This window comes from Coregonus clupeaformis, unplaced genomic scaffold, assembly GCF_020615455.1.
Source record: "Coregonus clupeaformis isolate EN_2021a unplaced genomic scaffold, ASM2061545v1 scaf5350, whole genome shotgun sequence".
Taxonomy (NCBI): Eukaryota; Metazoa; Chordata; class Actinopteri; order Salmoniformes; family Salmonidae; genus Coregonus; species Coregonus clupeaformis.
In genome coordinates, this window is record NW_025538804.1 from 4259 (window position 1) to 11237 (window position 6979).

At 43.3% G+C, this 6979-nt stretch overlaps 1 long non-coding RNA gene across 2 annotated transcripts; it reads left to right on the forward strand.

The window, feature by feature from the left end:
- Positions 1–660: 660 nt before the first annotated feature.
- On the forward strand, positions 661–2947 carry LOC121551410. 2 transcript variants are annotated; one of them, XR_005997062.2, is made up of 3 exons: positions 661–1006; positions 2138–2233; positions 2394–2947. It is a non-coding gene; the product is annotated as an uncharacterized LOC121551410 (long non-coding RNA). The 2 variants fall into 2 exon arrangements; XR_006661091.1 differs by lacking the exon at positions 661–1006 and adding an exon at positions 1478–1755.
- The last annotated feature ends 4032 nt before the right edge of the window (positions 2948–6979 follow it).

Genomic DNA, 6979 nt, shown 5'->3' on the forward strand with positions numbered 1-6979 from the left:
AACACTTTTTGCAATGAAAACTAGCTTCAGGTTAATCCTTTCCTGTTTCAGCCTATTTTCTTCCGTTTGGTTCCTAGTGAATACACCCCTCTGTTGTAGGGTTAAAAACGGTCCTATGAGAAACAGGATACAGTACTGTAACTGGTATCAAGACTATAATCCACCCAATCACACTGGATCCTTCAGCTATCCTGATGAGGTAGCTACAGCGGTACAGTACAGCACTGTGACAAAACGGCAATGCAAGCCGGGAATATTGGGAATGCCAAAGGCTGCCGGAGCAATTTTTCCTCTCATAAAGTTGCGTCTGGCCTGGCACTCTGGGCAGATATAAAAGAGTAATGTGAAGTGGGAGAACAGTCAGGAATTCATGTTCCCTAGAGAAGAGCAGCCAGTTGTTTCAATCCGTCACAGCTTTAGAGAGGTGGTGGTGGGGGGGTCACAGAGAGGGGAAGAAATAAAGAAGGAAAGAGGAGACAGAGGGGAAGTAATGCCTACAGATTAACAGCTGTAATATTATATATGTCGAATGCAAAAATATGTCCCCATCTTCCGTGACACTAGGCCCAGAGGTGTAGTCCAGGGTATACGCTGGTATACGGCGTATACCTACTTATTTTTCAGTCAGCATTGCGTATACCCACTTCTAAATCCCCCTGATGCGCATCATTCAGTAATATCTGTGAGTCAGATTGCCTATTTTCTTCCTCGGGGATAGTGAAGCCATGACCCACCCTCCTCTGCCTCTAATTGGCTGGTACTCGCTGCTTTCACTGATTAGATTGGTTAACTTTAGGCATGAGGACTGATGAGCCAATCAGAGGCAGAGTAGGGCGGGTCATGCCGAGGAAAATATCGCTAATACCTCAGGTGCCAGTGAAAAAAAAAAAAAAACTCAGGTGCCGGTGCCACTTGACTACGATAACGGCAGCAGACCAAACAACGGATGAAGAAAGGACACAAGCGGCGGTGTGCCACCCCAGTTGATGGAAGACATCATTCTGAGGTAAGTTTTAAGGTGGTTTCCAAATGAATCATTATTTTAAACTACTGGCAAATTGCCAGTGACTGCACATTTAGAGGAGAAGAGATGTTGCCGCCAATAGTTAGTGCGAGTCGGCTAACGTTATGAAGCTAGCTACGTAGATTGGGATAATGTGGGGAAACCGGGGCATTGTTGGTTTTCAGTAAGTGTTTAATCAACCCAGTTCATAAGAATTTCATACCAGACTGATGAAACTGATTATCTCAATGTTTATGAAGCTTGTTTATTATTGTAAAGGTCTAAATTATAACGTTAGCCAAGTTACTAAGCCCTAAATTATAACATTAGCCAAGTTACTTAGCCCTAACTAACCTATATGATCTAGTTTAATTGCATAGTAGCTAAGCTGGTAGTTGATTTTTAAGTAAGTTAAAACACAAGAATGGGGACAAATAGTTTAAGATTCAGCCTAAAAACAATATTGAGGTCTAATCAGGCTGTCTTATTTTGTATAGGGACAGGTAACCATGAAAAGGAAGGGAGATATTGCAGACTTTTTTTGTAAAGAGGCACAAATCAGGCCCAGATCAGGCCCAGGCAGACCCCACCCCTAAAACCAGCAGCCCTGGCAGCTCTCAACCGGGAGCTAGCCAGGCAAGTCAGTGTGAGCATAGAGAAGGATCCAGTCTACCACCACCAGGTCAGAACACACAGGCAGTAAATTGCATCTCCAGTTTATTGAAAAGTGAAGCCTCACACTGTAACAAAAGGTGATTTTGACAGATTAAGCCTCATTTTGAATTTCTGTGTGATGTTATTTATTTTATTGCCCTTCTATTTATTTTGTCTGTATCCATGTTTGTTTTTTACAATGCTACTGTTATATAACATTTTGTGTTAAATTTGTTGTTTTTTTGTTAAATAAACTCTCCCAAGTATTTCACTCACTAATCTCCTGTATGCTTCAGCTTCACTTGCTGAAAATATTTCCACTTGGTTATGCAGATTGTTAATGTAAAGAGGGGGACCCATGTCTTGCTGATGACTATTGTGATCCACAGTAGTGTGTGTGTGTGTGTGTGTGTGTGTGTGTAAGTGTGTGAGAGAGAGAGAGACAGGGAGATGCATAATTAGTTTTGTTGTTGTCTGTAGACATCAATAATGACTGGCCAGACCTGTGGAGTGCTAAACAAACAGAAGACTTCAAATCCAAGAACCCCTGGTTGGGATCCAAAAACAAAAAATTGGGTAAGTTTAGGTAGATTGCTAGTTTGGGTAACTTCTGAAACAGTGGGCACAGATAACTTTGTGTGTGTGTGTGTGTGTGTGTGTGTGTGTGTGTAAAGGACCATGCACACGTACAGCTGTGGATACAGGAGTAGTTACATTGTTTGTTTATGCTTCGCAGGATGTCTGGTCTGTAGCAGTGTGAACTCCATTGGGATCGACAAGGAGCAAGGACAAGGTGTATCGCTCTCAAGAGAATGGATGAACTTTGAAATTCAAGTGTCTGGCCAGGGAAGTAGAACAACAAGTTTGTCAATCTTGAGAAATAAGGTGAGGAAACATGCGTTGTCCAAGGCCCACACTCAGGCTGTGAAGGTGGCAGAGCAACAGAAAGAAGCTGCCATTGAGAATGCAGTGGAGACTATGACTGAGTCCTACATGAAGGAAACTGAAGCTGTGTTTCGAACAGCCTACCATCTGGCCAAAAAGAACCGACCCTTTTCTGACCATGAGAGCCTCATTGAGCTGCAGGAACTGAATGGTGTAAAAATGGGCTCAATACTTCATTCACGTTACAGTGCAACACAAATAATACAACATGTTGCTAGTGAGATGCAGAGCAAAATCATCAGTAGCATTATAGCATCATCCAGTAAGTTAGCTGTCCTAATTGACGAGGCATCTTCTTTAAGTCACAAAGCTGTCATGACAGTTTCTATTAAAGCATCAATTCAAGAAGAAAGCCCTGAGTTCATATTCCTGGAACTTGTTGAACTGGAAAATCAGAGAGCAGATGGCATATTACAGGCGTTACTCACCTGTTTAACTAATGCTGGCTTTACAGAAGAGTGGCTTCATGAAAACTGGGTAACATTTGTATCTGATGGAGCCAGTGTCATGCTAGGAAAGAAGTCAGGAGTAGCAACCAGACTGACTTTGAGATTCCCAAAGCTTTTTTGTATGGCACTGCATGAACCATAGACTTGAACTTGCTGTGTCAGATGCAGTTGATGAGGTAAACTCTGTCAATCACTTTAAAACTTTTATCCAGAAGCTATACTCTCTGTATAGTGTGTCAAACAAAAATGAACGTGAACTTGTTAATGCAGCAGCTGAAGTAGGCTCACAACTTCTTCGCATTGGCAGAATCTTGGATGTACGCTGGGTGGCCAGTAGCTTTGGACTGTTCGTGCTGTTTGGACATCCCTGGGAGCTCTTGTGCAGCACTTTAAAAATGCTTGCAGTGATGAGATGAGGTCCACCAAAGAGAGGCAGATGTACAGAGGTTTGTTAGACCGTGTTCAAAGTCCAGAATTCATTTGTGACCTTGGCCTCATGTACGACACTCTCCATGAACTAAGTCTCCTGTCACAGGAGCTTCAGTCTCGCTTCTATAACGCTCCTCAGAGCAGAGCATCTGCTGAAACGCTCAATCAGAGTGATCCAGTCATTCAAAGAGAGTCCAGGTGAGAAATATAGTGAGGCTTTAGAAGCAAAACAGACTGGGGGAGTATCGGTCTATAGCCCTGAAAACAAATGCAAAGCTGAAGTCTATCAATCCAGGCCAGTTCTTACAAAGCCTTGTGAACAATCTGGAGAAACGCTTGTCTTTTGAAGATGAGACCATCATGGACCTCAGCATCCTTGATCAGAGTAAGTGGCCATCAAAGCCCAGCATCCGCCATGGTGAAGAACAAGTTAGCGACTGTGCAAGCGATTTAACTTGTGCACAGACCAAGCACTGAATGGGATCGCGGGACCTACTGGAAGAGCCCAGTAGTGAGCCCAAGGACCTAAAACCACTTATGAACTGTATGAAAACATTCCCTGTCGGTACAGCAGAGTGTGAGAGGAATTTTAGCCTTATGAACAATATAAGCTCAGACAAGAGGGCTGTCCTTCTGATCTCAAACATATCAAACTTGATGATGATTAATATCAACGGCCCACCAACTTCCAAGTTTGATCCTAGAAAATATACAAGGACCTGGTTGAAGAGCCATCGTGCTGCCTCTTCGGTGCGTTCTAGACAGTGCAGTGTGAAAGCTCCTGCAGAAAGCAAATTTGTCTGGAATATACTGTAGTATGAGCAAAGGTCAGAAACCCAGTGCTGGGTTGAGAGAGTATATCACTGTTGATGTGTTGTTAATGCATATATTTTGTTAATTGTTAACTAAATATTGTTGTAACATATTTTGTTGAATGATTTACCGGTAAATGAACATGTTCAAAACAAAGCATATAGCAATATGAACAAGGATGCATTGTCACCTTCAGATTTGAAGTATTTTATTTAAATAAATGTGCAAAAAAATAATCGAAACACCATTTCCTGTTTGCCTCATGATAAATACATTTTACATTCATCCAGGCTGCTCTTGTGACCAGTAGTAACTACAAACTGCTCCTAATCAAGTCATGATCATTTTATAATAGTGTGCAAGTAGAAATTACATATTTTTGGGTAAACTAAATCATAGTCTTACATGTCACTGTTTCTAAAACAGGGCTTTTTTCTGGACTACTTAAAAAAAAAAAGGTGAATACTGAGAGTATACCCACTTCTCCAGGGACCACTACACCACTGACTAGGCCTAAAAGCGGCAACAAAGGATCAGAAAGTGGCACAAAGGCCTGTCGCTATGGTAATGAGGACAAGATGTATGGCTTTCAGCCTCTTAGTGCTGATAGGGATCGTAAGCGCTTTCCACTACTTGTCCCTGTGTCTCAGCCAGAACACAAAATCAATGGGCATTTACCAGAAGGAGTGTCCCAAATGGCACCCTACTATACCTACTATATATTGCACTACTTTTGACCAGAGCCCTATGGGCCCTGGTACAGTGCATTCGGAAAGTATTCAGACCCCGTCCCATTTTCCACATTTACGTTACAGCCTTATTCTAAAATTGATTGAATACATTTTTTCCTCATCAATCTACACACAATACCCCATAATGACAAAGCGAAAACAGGTTTTAGAATGTTTTGCTAATTTATGAAAAAATTAAAAACAGAAATACCTTATTTACATAAGCATTGAGACCCTTTGCTATGAGACTCGAAATTGAGCTCAGGTGCATCCTGTTTCCATTGATCATCCTTGAGATGTTTCTAGAACTTGATTGGAGCCCACCTGTGGTAAATTCAATTGATTGGACATGATTTGGAAAGGCACACACCTGTCTATATAAGGTCCCACAGTTGACAGTGCATGTCAGAGCAAAAACCAAGCCATGAGGTCAAAGGAATTGTCCGTTGAGCTCCGAGACAGGATTGTGTTGAGGCACAGATCTGGGGAAGGGTACCAAAACATTTCTGCAGCATTGAAGGTCCCCAAGAACACAGTGGCCTCCATCATTCTTAAATGGAAGAAGTTTGGAACCACCAAGATCCTTCCTAGAGCTGGCCTCCCGGCCAAACTGAGCAATCGAGGGAGACGGGCCTTGGTAATGGAGGTGACCAAGAACCTGATGGTCACTGACAGAGCTCCAGAGTTCCTCTGTGGAGATGGGAGAACCTTCCAGAAGGACAACCATCTCTGCCGCACTCCACCAATCAGGCCTTTATGGCAGAGTGGACAGAAGGAAGCCACTCGTCAGTAAAAGGCACATGACAGCCCGCTTGGAGTTTGCCAAAAGGCACCTAGGACTCTCAGACCATGAGAAACAAGATTCTCTGGTCTGATGAAACCAAGACTGAACTCTTTGGCCTGAATGCCATGCGTCACGTCTGGAGGAAACCTGGCACCATCCCTACGGTGAAGCATGGTGGTGGCAGCATCATGCTGTGGGGATGTTTATCAGCGGCAGGGACTGGGAGACTAGTCAGGATCGAGGCAAAGATGAATGGAGCAAAGTACAGAGAGATCCTTGATGAAAACCTGCTCTAGAGCGCTCAGGACCTCAGACTGGGGTGAAAGTTCACTTTCCAACAGGACAACGACCCTAAGCAGACAGCTAAGACAATGCAGGAGTGGCTTTGGGATGAGTCTCTGAATGTCCTTGAGTGGCCCAGCCAGAGCCCAAACTTGAACCCGATCGAACATCTCTCGAGAGACCTGAAAATAGCTGTGCAGCGACGCTCCCATCCAACCTGACAGAGCTTGAGAGGATCTGCATAGAAGAATGGGAGAAACTCCCCAAATACAGGTGTGCCAAGCTTGTAGCGTCATACCCAAGAAGTAATCGCTGCCAAAGGTGCTTCAACAAAGTACTGAGTAAAGGATCTGAATACATTTGCAAAAAATTCAAAAACCTGTTTTTCTTTTGTCATTATGTGGTATTGTGTGTAGATTGACGAGTAAAATAAACAATTGAATCCATTTTAGAATAAGACTGTAATGTAACAAAATGTAGAAAAAGTCAAGGGGTCTCAATACTTTCAGAATGCACAGTAAATGCCCTATGGGTAAAAGTAGGGAATAGGGCGCCATTTGTGACGCAGCCAGTGCCTGCTCCTTTTTATAACACTGGGCTGGGTACTGAGCCCCTAGTATTCAGCAGCACCACATACTGTAGGCCTATGAGCTAGAAGCTGAAGAGGAAAAGCGAATGTGTCATGAAACTGCAGGGTTAGCAGAAGGTTCCTCCCTGGCTTGAGCTTGTCAGTGGGTAAACAAACAAGTTAGAATACACCTCTCTCTCTCTCTCTCTCTCTCTCTCTCTCTCTCTCTCTCTCTCTCTCTCTCTCTCTCTCTCTCTCTCTCTCTCTCTCTCTCTCTCTCTCTCTCTCTCTCTCTCTCTCTCCCCTCTCTCTCTCCTCTCT